The following is a 15516-nucleotide window of genomic DNA, read 5'->3' as shown; positions in this document are numbered from 1 at the left end:
AGACTGGACGTGGCACTTAATTCCATGGTCTAATTGACATGGGAGTGTTTGGCCAAGTATTGGACTCACTGATCTCAGAGGTCTTTTCCAACCTAATCGGAGGTTTTTTCCAACCTAATTGATTCTGTGATTTTTTGAAAAAAATTTACATTGTTCACAGAATCACCAAAATGTTGATGTTGGAGGGGTCTTCTGGAAGTTATCTAGTTTAGCTGCCTCTCTGCAGGCCTATCACCAGAACCAGACCAAGTCACCCATGATTTTCCTTAGTCAAGTCCCCAAAACCTTTAGGGATAGATATTCTGCCTCTTCTCTGGGTGCCCTGCTCCAATCATCCAAAGCAAAAACATTATTCTTAACCTCCATTCTAACACACAATTTGATGTTGTGACCCCTTTTTGGCCACTTGAAGCTATGAAGAAGGGTTTTGCTTCACCATCTCCACAGCTTGCCTTCAAGCAGCTCCGGATTGCCCATAGCACCTAAATCCCTCAGAGGTCATTTCCAGTGGGCTTTACCTCTGAATTTCAAACAATGTATTTATTCCTGGGTCATTTTTCTCCATGAATGGGTCATTTCAAGGAAAAATAAAAAACAGTTCTATGATCAGATGCAGCCCAAATCTTATGACTGCTGGTCTTGATTTAAGAGCAGAAATCCCCTACACAACTCTTTCCACAGAAAAGCATTTAATAAATCTTGTGAAAGTGTGAGATAAATATGGGGGAAAAGAGACACTGATAAGAGAAATACTTTCAAAATAGACAGTAACAACAGACAGTTTAAAGTAATTTTCTAGCCAAGTAAATACAAGAGTTCTCTGTCATAATTTCCCATGGAGGAAAAAATTGAAAAACACATAGGTATTAGTTTGCTAGTCTGAACCACAGAAAATCTGTTGTACTGTCCTTCTAAGGGAAGGTTAGAACTTATGTCAAAATAGGAGGTATCTGTTTTTCTAATCACAAGAACATGAAGTCTACATCAGTTCTTGGCCCCTGATTGCCTGGATTATGGTAGATACTACCCCTCCCATGAGCAGTGCAACTGACTTTGGCCTCTTCTTCAGCAGTTCAGCTGCATACTTCCCTCCTTAAGGCGGGAGAAACAACTACTGAACAGAAGAGCTACATTCTAATAGCTGTGATTCCACCCAAATCTCATTTTTCAGCATGTCAGGATGTTGTGTCCATGTTTCCTACAGAGCAGAGCTAATTCCACTTCCCTATGCCTTTAGGTATCTCCCTGCTCAGTGCCTTGTTTATGCTCTCTGGGCTGCTTTCCAGAAGCCATCAAAGCTGCCTGGCTCTCCCCACATGCTAGGAAGAGGGGATGAGGTGGGATTTAGGTTATCGGACCATGGCCTGAAGCAGAGAGTCCAAGTATCCCACCAGCAGGTGACAATTGCTTGGCTCTCCTCACCTCAGCTATCATGCATGCCTGATCCAGGCCAAATCCCACCCAGCCCAGGGGCTACCCATTCCTGCATGCTTCCAGTCAATCTTTGGGAGCTCAGTGTATACACACACACACTCCTCCTCAGGCAGTTCCCTGTGAGTGTGCCAGGCCATTAAAAATGTTTCTTGTTCCCAGCTTGGAAATATTTGACCAGTTGAAGAGAAATATACTTTTGGCATGTACTTCCAACCCACACTTTGTTTTCATATTCTTTGCTATCAGTAAAGACATTTTAATATGCCACAAAAAAAGCTCTGGATGAATTTGCTCAGTTAAAAGTATTTCTGAATCTACACCATAAACAGAAACAGAGCTGACTCAACAGCAACACTTCCTAAAAGCCCAAAACTCAACAGCAAGTTACGTACAGGAAACAAGATAGTTTTAGTCATAAAAAGCAAACTCTAATCTCCTATTGGGTATTTCTGTCATCTATATGAGACACAGTAATAAGTAATCAGACCTCTGTCACGCTTTTTCTCAATGTCTTCGGATGCAAATTAGTTCTAGAGAAGTAATGAGCCTATTATGACAATATGAAGGAGACATATTTCCTTTTTGCACACCAGGAAACTTGAAAACCACCTCTGAAGATGCCTACATACACTTGCTCTCCAGCCATCAGCTGACACTGAACAGCAGTGGCAAAGGCCAGCAAATTCTCTCCAGAACTCTCCTGGAGACACACTGATGGGATGGGATTTAGGATTTTGAGTCAAGCTAGATGTCAGCTCAAACTTTGTGCCATCACAGCATCATGGAGCAATTACAGCACTGAAACCAGTGGATCAGCCATGTGAGCAATTCCTGCTCTGTCAGATCCCTCTATGTAGTCTGAACATGAGTACAAAGGAGACCATGTATAACCAATTGCATGAAGCTGCATATTTTCAAGGAATAAACCTTCTAATACCCTGGGAGGCTGAGGCTGGAGGTAAAAAAACAAGGTTTGACAGGTTCCTCCCCCCCTTTTTTGCCTGTCTTAGGATTAGAGGTGTCATTGGGTAACCCCTTCTCAAGGGAAAGGGAAAAAGAAAAGTTCTGGTAGTTGATCTGTTGTTTTTGTGAACATTTTGTTCTAAACTCCTGACACTGTTTTCAAGAAACAGAAACAGTTTTCAAGTTTTTGCTTTGCAAGGACAAAAAAGTGCTCCCCTTCAAAGAGAGGATAGAAGTACATTTAAAAAAAAAAAAAAAGAAAAAGAAAAAAAAATAAAGGCATACTTTAGGAATGTTTCTCACAGGAAAAAAAAAAAAAAAGGACACTCATACAAAAGGACATATAAGGCGAAATTCACAGGGGTATAAGATCATAATAAAGGAAACATTAAAGCTTACCAAACTTTTCTGGTAATCACACAGCTAACCTGTCTGACTCCTCTCACACACGACCAGACAAGCTGCTCCCAGGTGAATGTCAGTAAGAACAGACCCCACTACAGCAGGCTCAGTATCTCAACCCAGACTAACACTCTTACATGGACACTAAGGACATTGCTAAAGAAACACAGGCCCTATTGTTAATCATTGCTTTTAGCAAACTTCCCTCACAGCCTGAGCTAAGCACCATATTAAATTGTGAAGAAATCACTAGAACTACTATGCTGCAAGTGACTTTTAAATCAAGTGCATCAGTTATACGATATTTAGCGCTGTGCTGTAAAGGGTGGTAAATGGAGGTGTCATAAATATCTGACTTTATCATCTGTTGACTCATAATCCAGATGCCAATGGGATATAAATCATGTAAAGCATGTTTCCAGATTAGGAAAGTCTGGCTGTTCACTATTGTTCTAGCAAACCACATTATTTCTTTGTAGGATCAGGAGTGCCCTCTGATGGATAGCAGCTATTACTGGGAAGTAAGAGTTGACTGGAAAGGGACACATCCTAAACTGTGTATGCAATACAAGATATTCTCACTTCCTGCATTTACAGTCTTCTATATGCTTAACTACTATAATAACCAACTTTTTTTTCTTGGAAAGAACTTTTTGCATATTTCTCTTTCCATTTCCATCATTTGTATTAGTATTAGGAATGCAATCTGGGCACTGCATATGCATACATCAAGTTGTAAAATAAATAAGCTGAAAGAAATTTAAAACATAAACTACAAAATTTGTGTAACAAGCTTTGAGAAAGGTCTTGAAAGGCTCTGACAAATTCAGACACCTGAAAATTCAAATATTCAGCTGAATATAAAAAAAAATATATAGCTGGGGAAACAGGTAAACTCTCTTAAGTGCTTATATGCATGTAAGAGCCCAAGAGCTAGTATGTATTTTTCTAGCTCTACAAGGTCTATAACCTAATAAAACATGTTACCTCTCTCTGCAAACTTTGCCTCATTTATATATTTAGGCAATCACAAAAGAGCTATGAGAAATCAGGAAATATTTTTTCCTCTCTCATCTGTTACTTTACCTGTGTGTCAGCAGCACCTTCAGGCTGCTTAAAATTTTAAATTTTATCACCTCTGATATCAACTGCCCTTTCCAAACTGATTTAGAAGATGGAGAAGAGTCACAGACTTGGAGTTTTTTGTGAAGATGATTGTGGTAATGTCTCTCCCTTCCACTAGAGTAGCGGGACTGGAGCTAACTCCTTTGATGAAACAAAATCCCCTCAAACTGGTCTCATACACACACTTTCCCTATTTTACACCAAAAAAAATACAAATACAAATTTGAAATACCCAAGCCCTTACGATACTCATGAACAGAACCTTAAGGTTAACAGCAATTAATACTAATACTGATCAATCAAAGACCCTTTAAAAAGGCAAAATACTAAGAACTGCACATTGTTTAGTAAGTTACAAATGCAGACACCCACAAGTTTCAGAGCAAAGCCCATCTCCTTAGACGTGCAAAGGATGATGGGTGGCATCAAGGAATGTGGCTGAGGAACAGGGAGCTGTGTGCATTTCCCCACATCTCCATCACTGCTGCTGATGCACAAAGGCATTTGTGCAGCCATCTCGCCCCAGGTCTCTTGTACCCTGTTGGCAGAGACCCACGCAAGCTCTGCTCTCTGATTGTTACTTTATTATATTGTTATTGTTAAGATCTAAACCAAATGTCACTTTTAGATTTTCCCTCTGATTAGCAAAGCAGGAGGAGATAACAGCTTCGAATGAAAGACACCAGCAGAAAGTTTTTCTGTGACAGATTTTACTCGAGTTTTACATATACCATAGAACCATAAATATTCTGAAATAGCCAACACTTGGATACTATGACTGTAGCGTCCCTTTTCCACATGGAATTGCAGCCAGCTGAGACTCAGACTGGGATTATCCAGACACTGCCCTGGGTGGGGTATGAGGCATCTCCTCAGCACATCCGTCTGGGAGAGCTCCCGTGCGGAGCCCAGCAGCCCGGCCGGTCCGGGGAGCGGGCCCGCTGCCGGCAGCCCCTCCGGGCCCCTGAGGGCTCTCCCTCGCCGGCAAACAACGTTCCTGCCGCTCGGTCTGAGGAAGGACTGCCCAAGCCCTTGTCTCTGAGGGTTTCTACACCTCGGAGGAGATGCTCTGCAGCGAGCGGGAGGAGGCAGGCGCCCTGCTCGGGCCGTGCGGGACCCGAGGCGGGCCAGGGGCTCTGCCCGGCCCCTCCTGAAGGCACCAGCCCCTCACGGAGGGCGCTGCAATTCCCCGCTAGCGATGAGGAAGGGGAAACCTCCTGCAGTGTCCCCTCAGCTGCCCGCGGCCCCCAGTTAGTCACATGCCGTCTAGTAGAGCTTCACGCAATCGCTCCCGACGGACTGAGCCCGTCCCAAGGCTCCAGCCTCCGCCGCGATCACCCCAGGCTGCGAGAAGGAGGCAGCGGGGCGCAGACCGGGCCCTGCAGCTGGGCGCCGGCAGAGCCACGGCATTTTCCAGCCGGAGGGGTCCCGCTCGCCGCTGCCAGCACTCCCAGGGCGATGGGTGCGCAGGGCGGCGCAGGAAGGGCCCGATCCCCGGCACCGCCGCGCCTCCACCGCGTGTGCTGCAGGAGCGCAGGGTCGCGGGTGCCCGGGGTGTCCTGGAGCGCTCGGAGCCGCCTTAGAAAAGGCCTGGAAAATCGCTTGGAATTTTAGCTAATTTGTGCTGATTTGGTGGAAGAGTGTTAAGGTCGAAATGAAACACCCTTTCCACTTTTCAGTGGGGCCGTTTAATGTTATATTCAGATTCGTGAAAATATCGAAAGCAGTGCCTTTTGGCTGGTTTTAGAGCAGGATTTTCATTTTTCATGCTATGCCCTTTCCCGCACATTACCGCTGCCACCCCACTGCCCTTTTGAAGGCGCTGAGGTGCCGTGCTGAGCCTTGGGGCCGTGCCGTGTCCTTGGTGCCTCACGGAGCTTGATCCAAGCCCATCTGAGTCCAGGCCCAGCCTTCATGCCTAAATACCCCTCCACATTAATTTTGTATTTTCTTGCATTTTCCTATGTAGGGTTGGGGAAGGTTGGGGAGCACAAGTCTTATGAGGAGTGGCTGAGGAAGCTGGGGATGTTTAGCCAGGAGAAGAGGAAGCTCAGAAGTGACCTTATCACCCTCTACAGCTCCCAAAAATAAGGGTATAGCCAGATGAGGGTCAGCTTCTTCTCCCAGGCAGCCGGATGTAGGACAAGAGGACATAGCCTAAAACTGCACCAGGGGAGGTTTATGTTGGACATTAGGAGGAATTGTCCACAGAAAAGGTGATTAGACATTGGTATGGGATGCCCAGTGAGGTGGTGGAGTCACAATCCCTGGAGGTAGTAAAGGAAAGACCAGATGTGGTGCTTAGTGCCACAGTGTAGTTGACAAGGTGGTGTTCAGTCATAGGTTGGACTTGATGATCTCAAAGATCTTGTCCAATGCAATTGATTCTGGGATTCTGTTGCTGTCACTCACAGGCCTGCTGTGATCTGTGAGCTTGGTGGGTAACTTGCATATACACACCCCGGGCAAGTGGCATTGTAGCTCTGCAGGAAAGATTTGTAGCAGAAAACTGAGTCTTGTTCTAAAACTAGCCAAAGGGCACCACTCTAGATATTTTCATGAACAAATAATTGTAATAGAAAATAAAATAGAGCCACTAAAAAATGGAAAAGTAGGGGTTTTTTTGGCCTTAACACTTTTCCACCAATTTAATAATAAATTAGCTAAAATTCAAAATTATGTGCCCTTCTAAATTTAAAAAAAGTTTCAATTTAAAAGGTGAAATGGGTTATGCTCTTAGCATCTCTTCAAAACACTTTTCCATTCAGATTAATAGGAACTAACCCTTTAAACTTGACATTTTTTTCCAAATGTAAGCATTGTCCAGTGAGATAATAATCATCATAATAATCATCATTACAATATCACCAACACTACTTGGCATCACAAATACCATGAGATCCCAGTTCTCTTCTGAAATCCCAGTGTCTCCAATGTCTAGATGTAGCAGTGTGCAATACCTGCTGTTACAGTTTAGCTATGGCAGTAGCATCTACAAAATACAATCTGTTTTCAAAATGTGAAATGGGTGGTAAAAAAATTTGGGTAAGGGAAAATACTTGTAGTTTTCTAAGAGGAACTAAGCTGTATGGGAGTAGCTCAGAAACAGTAGCTGGATTATGAGTATGCAAAATAATATGGTAAAAGAAGATGCCTACTGAGTCCTTCCTGTGTTCAGGGCCCTTGGTGAAGTGCCTATGTTATGAACAGTGTCAGAAGGAAAGTACCTGAGCTGGAGCAGGAAAAAAGTGTTACAGGTTTTTGAGGTTGTCCTTCAGCGAAAACGATATAGTTTGAAATTGTCCTGAGCTTCTTTAGAATAAAATACTGCCTTTTGTTGCTGCATAGCACTGGAGAAGCAAAATTACTGCATTTGTACTCTTAAGTGATCAGGGTATTATCAGTTAAGTAGTATGACACCATTCCTGTGTGAACACATGGTTTAAATTTATTCTCCAAAGTTTGACTGGACTTACTCTTTATAGGTGAGGCCTCTCAGATCCTGCATACCTGTCTCTGCCATAAATAAGGAGTCAGAAGTGCAGTGTTGTACTTTTCATTTTACTTGTCATTCCTCTGATCTGAAATCTTCTTTTGATTTGCTGACAATTCGGGGCAATTGTGATTTAAACCAAATAGATATGAGAAAGGCAAAATTAAAAGCAGTCCAGAAACAGAACTCTATGGACAAAAAGGCAGTGAATTCCCTAGTCACTGGGATGGATGGATGGACTTTAATTTTTCAATAATTCATCAGTGTTATAGAGAAGTATCAATAATAAAACTATATGAAAATACCAGTCTTGTTGCTTTATGGACAAATCGACCTAGCCAGTCCAACACCTTGAATGAGGGGAGACTGACATGCAAACCATGGTCTATACATCTTTACCCTTCAGGCATGCTGAGGTGATGGCAAGATCAAAGAAGCTTTTGAAATGCCAAGTTCTGAGAAAGGAAATTGGGAAATATAACTCCAGAGTTAGCTGGAGGGGGCAGGGATGAGGGTCATGTTAGAAGGTGTTAACCACTGTAGAGAGAAGAGAGACTCTTATCCCAGATGGTGCAGACATTTCATTGTTGAAATACAACTGTGACCAGCGCATGTTATAAGGTAATGAAATCTGTCACAACTGGAACATCAAAAGTGGTCACAGGCTATGAAGGAACGGTGTTTGTGGGAGCAGTAGGGGCAAGCAGTGCCGGACACTGGAGGCTGTGTCTCTGAGATGCTGCAGTCAAAAGGATCAGAAAGGAGAGGAAGGAAGAGATTGTCTTGCTGACAGCTGCCCGAGGATAGGAGCGGAGGACAAGTAAGATATTGCTTCCTTTGTAATGAATCCAAGATGTACCTCCGTAGCCTGACATTTACTGAGTAAACTGAGTTAGTTGCTCACTCAGACAAGTCCTTTCAGTCCATTCTGGTTTTCCTATACATTCTTAGTACATTCTGTTTTAATTAGACCAGTTGAGTCCTTGATTGTTTGCAAATTTCATGCAGACCTTTCCTTAGCGGTGCTTCTAAAGAAGAGGAACTGCAGAAAGATGCCTGGAGCCTATCATAGTTGGGATGTTCGGTCAAGGGGGCTTGGACTATGGAGAATTCTCGCAGGAGATGGCACTTGCAGAACTGGGGACTGGCAAACACAAAGGAAACACCTGGATGGTCATATGTCTTTTTATCTTCCTCTGATTTTCTTATGGCTTCGAATTTGAGAATTATGGAAGTCAAATCAGAAAGAGGGCTGTCAGTCAGCTTTCATAAAATTGATGCTGCAAAGTAGAAATGTATTGAAAAGTGCAAACTTCAGGAAAACAGGGGAGAGCCGACTAAAAAGTGCAAGTAGCAGAACTAGACACTTCCAGCAGAGTGCAGCATCACCCTGGATGAGCTGTGCATGAGCACGAAGGCTGAGAACCACTTGCCTACTGATAAAAGAGAAAATAGTAGGTGTCTGTTGCAAATAAATCTCTCAGAAAACTGATTATACCTTTCAGGTTTTGACTTTTGAGTGATACTTAGATGCTCTTAAGTGATTGACTGTGTATGATAAATGTGTTGGGGATGAAAAGTAGGAGAAAGAATCTGGGACTGGAATTGGAAGTGGGAGCCAGGAAGATCCAGGCCAGACACATGGGTAGGAGTGGAGGGTCAGCCAAAGAAATAATGAGTTGACTGGTAGCCTGGTGATAGGGCAGGACGTTGGAAATAAATGAACTCATGGAACTGACAGAGCAGAGAATGAAATGAGAGGAAGTACAGGCAAAGAGAAGGGATGAGTACCTGGAGCCAGAGACAGGAAAAAGACAAGCATACTGGAAGAGATGAGACAGGTGGGATCAAAGAGAGAAGGAACAAGCAGAAGGGATATTCTGTTAACCAGTAAAGCGCATCTCTCTACAGAGGCCTTGGGATGCATATGTGGAGCTATTCTGCTTCCTGCGAGTCTCTGTGAAACCCCATGTCTGTCATAATATAATATTGTCCTATCAAGGATGAGAACATATTGTTGCTGTCTCTCCTTTTGAAAAAAGTCCCCAGGATTTAGAGGTCTCAAACCAACTGTGGTATCATGGAGATAGTAAAATCCTGCCACGTGATAGAACTTATGATTTTTTGTTCTCATTTTATTTTTAAAAAAAACTAGGACATTGCAGACAAAATTATTTTTTAAAACCTTCTTAAGTTTGCAGAGTCAAATCTGAAAAAGTCAGGCAATGAGACAGTCAGAGGATTTTACCCAATCCTCTGTGAAAAAGCATTGTGATGGGTTCTTGAAGCACATGGCCACCTGGGTCTTTTTCCACTGGAATTCTGTTTCATTTTTTGTATGGAAAAAAAGCTTGTTTTGGGGGTGATCAGATTTGTACAGTGAAGGAGGGTGACTTCCCTCCCTTTATACCTCTTTTGTTGCAGAAATACAAAGGACATAAGACATGTGGAGAGAAGTTTATAGAGAAGGACAACGATATGGTAAGAGTCACTGGACAAACCCTGAATTTTACTTCAGTGCCTTAGCACCTTCCTAGCTTTGTGATATCTGGGAATTCAGTTAGTGAAACTTTGCTAGTTGTTTTTGTTTTCTTCTGCTTTTTTCAGTTCACTTTTGTTTTCTACGTGGTGATCATGTCATAGGGTGCTTGGCTTGAGGGTCTGTGGTGTGCAGTGTGTAACACTACCAAAGGCTACAACTGAAGCAGTATTGCACTTGAGACAAGGACTACACCCACCTGAGTACTCTGGAAAGCCAGGTATCAGGAGACTGATGCTGGGGAAAGTGACAATTCTAATCTTAATTTCTGTGCACCATAAATTCCTGATTTATAAAATTGCCATGATGGTGTCACTGCATTACCCCAGAGAAGGAATCTAGAAATTAAATAACATTTTGGTAACACTGAGGGTACAGCAGTGAGGGATTCCATAGTCCATCTTGCACATGAATCAGAGGTGCAATTGAAAAGCATATTTTATGATCATCTCATTAAAACCTGATCATAACACACACAGAGTGAAGTGAAATTAATATTGTGTGGCCAACATGAGATTCATCTGACCTAGTTTTAGTCATCTAGACTTGCTCCAGTCAGTAGGGATTTTATTCCAAAGCAGTGTCTGTGACAGGCAGGGCACTTATCTCTCTATGTCTACTTGCTAGCTGCTTTCTCAGAGAAAATTTATTTGAGAACTAGGTATTTTGCTTCATGGCTTAAAAACTACTGTGCTATTTCACATTGTTTGTGAAAACTAATGTGTTTTATTAATGGCATGTGCAAAATACACAACAACACCCGGTCAGTCAAGAAGAGACACAGCTGTCTGGTGAATTTGATTTCCAAACTTTATTTTCTGACCAAATAAAAAAGGTGTAAGTAAAACCCAACTTTGATCTCAAAACTTGTTTTATTTTAGATTCCTACATTATCTTTTCCAGACCCTTTTTTTTCTACCTAATACTTTTCCCTAGACAGTTCTTTGTTTAGCAGCCTGTTCCATGTACTCTTAATCTGGACTGTAAACTCTGGGCTAGGGTCTCTTTTTCTATGTGCTGTCTGTGTAACACCTAACATCTGAGACACCTCTTGGGTTTGAAACTAAGCATTTCCATAGAACAGGTAATAAATACTCATAATTCCAGTATCATAATGATTTCAGTCAGGTAGAAGTGAAGCAGCATAGGTCAGAGATCTATGGCTGAATCTTGCACTGCATCCAGGAGATCTAAAGAGTACTGTTGAAATTTCTACAGTGAACCATTACATGCAGGTGCCATAGGAATGGAAACAGACACTGAGGAAGTTAAATCTGCTTTCAGTAGCAGCACAGGGTTCAACCAACCACACATGGTTGCTGTTCCATTCTCAGGGAAGAAGTAGTGACTGTCCCATAGCAGCTGGAAGGGATGCTATGAGTCACTGGTACCTTCCCACTCAGATCTACTCTAGTGTGGAAAGGAAGGGGCATTTTTCCAGAGTGTTTTTTTTTTTGCACATTTCTGACTAGCTAAACTGCCTTAGAAATTTCATTATAGAACTCCCCCCAAAAAACTAGGTGTGACAGATGCTCTTCTTTCCCTATCTCCCCAGTCATATGCACTGAGCAGTGAATTATCCTCAAGGAAGGCAAAGTGTCTTCTCATTTTACTAAATTAAAATCGCTATACTGGACATAAAGCAGTAGATATTACATCAGTTAATGCCACAAGGCTAACAGCAATTAGTACTATCAGCAGAAACTGATGCACAGAAAATTTCACATGAATATGAGGAAGAACTTTACCATGCAGGTGACTGAGCACGGGAACAGATTGCCCAGAATGGGTGTAGAATCCCTCTGACTGGTATTTGAGAACCATCTGGATGCAATCCTGTGCTTGAGGAGGGAAGTTGGACCAAATGAACCACTGTGGTTCCTTCTAACATGCCCCATTCTGTCATAGAGAAAAGTAAAAAATACTGCTGCATCAAAAGGGACTAAGTCTGTTTGGACAAAACATTGCAATGAAAATTCATACTTCTAAGACACAGAAGGGAGAGACAGTAGGTGAGGGTCCCCACTTCACCAGGATGGAAATGAGAATGTTCTTTCCCTCAGAAAATCCAAAGGATTTACTGAGGGAAAGAACAGTGTGGAGGATTGTTCTGTTTTTTAGACATGCCTACAAGCCCATTACTAGAGGCGTGAGAGTGTGCCCAAGGAGAGCATGCTCTTGTTCAGCCCTGGAAAAGCAATGACAGCATGTCTCAGAGATTATGTAAACCAGGGCAAAATGAAGCCATTCTTGGAGGTGATGAGCTGTATGAGAAGCCAAGGACATTTTTTATGTCCCTGATAGCCTTCTGAAGTTGCTGAGACAGTTCATTGCTCAGTTCAGACTCCCTCTGTCACACAGCTAGAAGAATAGCCTATGTGAAGGCTGAAGGCTGAAGTCTGGTTATTCCTGTAATACCTCCAAGGAAAGAAATGCTGTGAATCACCATTCCTTGCAGTTTAGTAGATGAGCCACACCACCCTGGAATCTTTGTGGTAGAGCATGAGAAATTCCACATATATGGGACATTTACCCAACTGGCTGGCAGGCTCTGTGACAGCTCTTGCTTGTCTCAGAGCCAGTCCCTGAAGAGAGGACTCTTCTGGCCTCACTGCTCTGAGTTCCTCATCCAGTACAGCTGAGTGGCCCTGTCTTGGCCCATTCCAGAACATTTGGAAACCAAGTATTTTGTAATATCTAATGTGAGCTGGTAGGAATTGCAACAGAGATGTCAGGAAGGAATACAGTGACTAAACAAGGCTTTTACCCAGAAACCCTTTGTGAACATTCTAGACATTTCTTCTTAGCAACATTTGAACCCTAAAGTCAAAATATATAAACTAGTCTTTGTTCCACGCTGGCGTCCAGAGTAAGACCAAGAGTTTGTTTCCCATCCAGTTTGCTGAGTTACCTAGAAGGACAATACAGAGCAACCTACTCCATAGAGGGAAACAGCAAAGGAGAGGTAATACCCATGGTCTGTCAAGGTACTGCTGGCTGGCCATGGAGGTCACCAACCAAGGTTTGCAACACTTGCCCATGTCAGAACTAGTCCTGTGTGAGAGGCTTGGAGATGGTTAAAGAAACTTCACAAGAGCATTTATGAGATATATGCCTGTTCTGAACGAAGACTGATCTCCACTGTCCTGGGACGTGCCACTGACATTCTGGAACAAGTCTTAATCTTAATTCTTTCTGAGGAGCGGAAGGGAGGGAAGGAAGGATAGAGCCAACTGTATTACACATTAAGCCCTTTCCTCTCTCCCTTTAGTTCTCTCTCCTTCTCATAGACTTTCTAGACAGATCCTCTCTGATGCTCTTTTGTCTTCTGTCACTTCAGTTTCAGCAGTCTCAGGTTTATTATTTCTGTATATTTTCGTGATGATACTCTTTTCCTTAAAGCATCAGTGATAGGCTGGAGAGGCAGTGATAGGAGCAGATGGATTAGGCATCCAGGGACATATGATTTTAGTAGCACATCCCTTGGCTCAGATACCCTTGTTTGGGGCATCCCAGCATGATTCTGGAGTAGACCATTTTAGCAATAAGCTAGTCCCACACATTTTCCTCTTATTGCCTGAATTAAATCCAATAAGCTATTTTCCAGCATAAAAATGGCATCAAAGAGCCCTTCCCACAGCAAAAGGATGCCTATTTATGCATCGATTGCATTGTAAATGGATGTCACTCGAGATGGGACCTTCACAGCATCAGAAGGAGCAGCTTCCTAATAAAATCATCATGAACAGCCAAGGCCAGCAGACACAAGTGGCAGGGTGGCCCCCCACAGTGGCTTCACTGTCCACCCTGTTCCATGAGGTGCAGGGTCAATTCAGGCCAGCCCAGGCTGTTTCTGCTGCACTCTGCCCAACCAGACTAAAGCACGAGTGTTCCAGGCGTGGAGAGCTCTGTGGAGTTTGAGGTAGGGCTGTGCTGTACAGGCCAAAGACAATATTGTGTATACAAGTCCTCTTTGCTTCCTTTGGGGTTTTGCTGTCTCTCTGTTTGCACACAGCTGTGGTGGGCAGAACCAGCATCTGTTTAGGTGTGGCTGTGAATGGGGATTGATGAGAAGAGGAAACAAGGCCAGACAGATGCCAACGAGATAAATGGCGTTGGTGCACACAAACATCCAGAAACAGAGCGACTGGCCAGAGTTATCTTTGTTTCTTGCACTCTGCCACCAGCCAAGGTATCTCTGGGGTGAACACCGCAGTGCTGCCTCTGGCCCAGCAGCGAAGGTCAGAATTGGCCCTAGGCACCATCTAACTGGTTATATTGGGATACATATTCCAATAGTTTCTCACACAGCTGACTTCCTAGCAGATTTAAGACACTTAGTAATGATGGTGTTGCTATTTGTCGAGCAGATTAGAGCAGGGCCACTGGATGAGGAATAAGTGGATATGACTAAACTCAGGCTTAGTGTTTACTTTCAACATATTGTGAGCCATCCAAACTCACCAGGTCAGCAGTGACCTAGTCTAGGGAGTGCACCCCAAAGAACAATCCATCAGGCCTGCCATGGCGTGAGACACTCGCTTGTCCAAAAACAGCCAGCCAGACACCCAGGCCTCTGCCATATGAGGCTGGCAGGTATGGCACAAGATCTCCCTTACTAAGGGAAACCTGGAGAGCACCAAGCAAAACCAGCAGCTGTGTTTGAGTGATGAATCCCAGCTGGTGTGTCTACTTTGGTGTGACCAGATCCCTCTCTAACTGCCCATGACTGTCCCAACCAGATTTCCTCTGGCCTCAGTGAAAGTTTAAGCAAACTAGAGCACATGTGGTCACCTCCTTGTGGACACCTGAATATGTCCTGGCTTTGAGCTGAATCCCAGCCAGGCTGCCAGCAGGGGCCAGCTGAGGAAGAAAGCATAGCCAAAGAGGATGTGAAAAGGAGGGCAGGAAGCACAGCTCCAGATTTTGCTAGCAGGCAGCTCATGCCATTAAGAATTGCCCTGTGGTGAGGTGGGCAGTGCACAGTGCAGTCACCAGGGCAATAACAAGATACCACACAGCTGTTTTCATTCAAGTCATGTCTGGGAGCACAGGGACAGCAGAGCATAGCCATCATGGACGAAAACTCAGATTCATTCACTTTCCAGCCATCTGAGGAAACAAACAAACCAAATGAGTCCAGATTCCATTCTGTGGACTTCGAGTACTCAGGAAACTGGGGCATGACTTCATCCAGCAGAAAGGAGACAGCAGCTCATTCAGCCTCTGTAGTGCTGTAAGAAACCACCACTTCTCTGCACAGTGGGGGAGCTCGTGTTTTTAAGAGAAAAAGTGACCTGTCAGTCACCACTTACAATATGTGATTGTCCAGAAGTTCCAAGGAAGTGTACAGAGGTGGCAGCACTTCGACCTTGAAAAATTTCTTTCTCCAGATAATTTTGTTGTTTAATAGTGGAAGAAGATGTGGACTGTCACTGTGAGTGCATGAGTCAAAGAAGCAGGTGGAATCCCCAGTCAGTCTGATTTTCCCAAGAGATGGTCACCCCATGCTGTACCCCTAACAAGCTGTTTATTTAAGGCATTGGCAGATTTTCCCCTC

This window comes from Zonotrichia albicollis, chromosome 3 (genome assembly GCF_047830755.1).
Source record: "Zonotrichia albicollis isolate bZonAlb1 chromosome 3, bZonAlb1.hap1, whole genome shotgun sequence".
Taxonomy (NCBI): Eukaryota; Metazoa; Chordata; class Aves; order Passeriformes; family Passerellidae; genus Zonotrichia; species Zonotrichia albicollis.
This window is presented reverse-complemented; position numbering follows the sequence as displayed.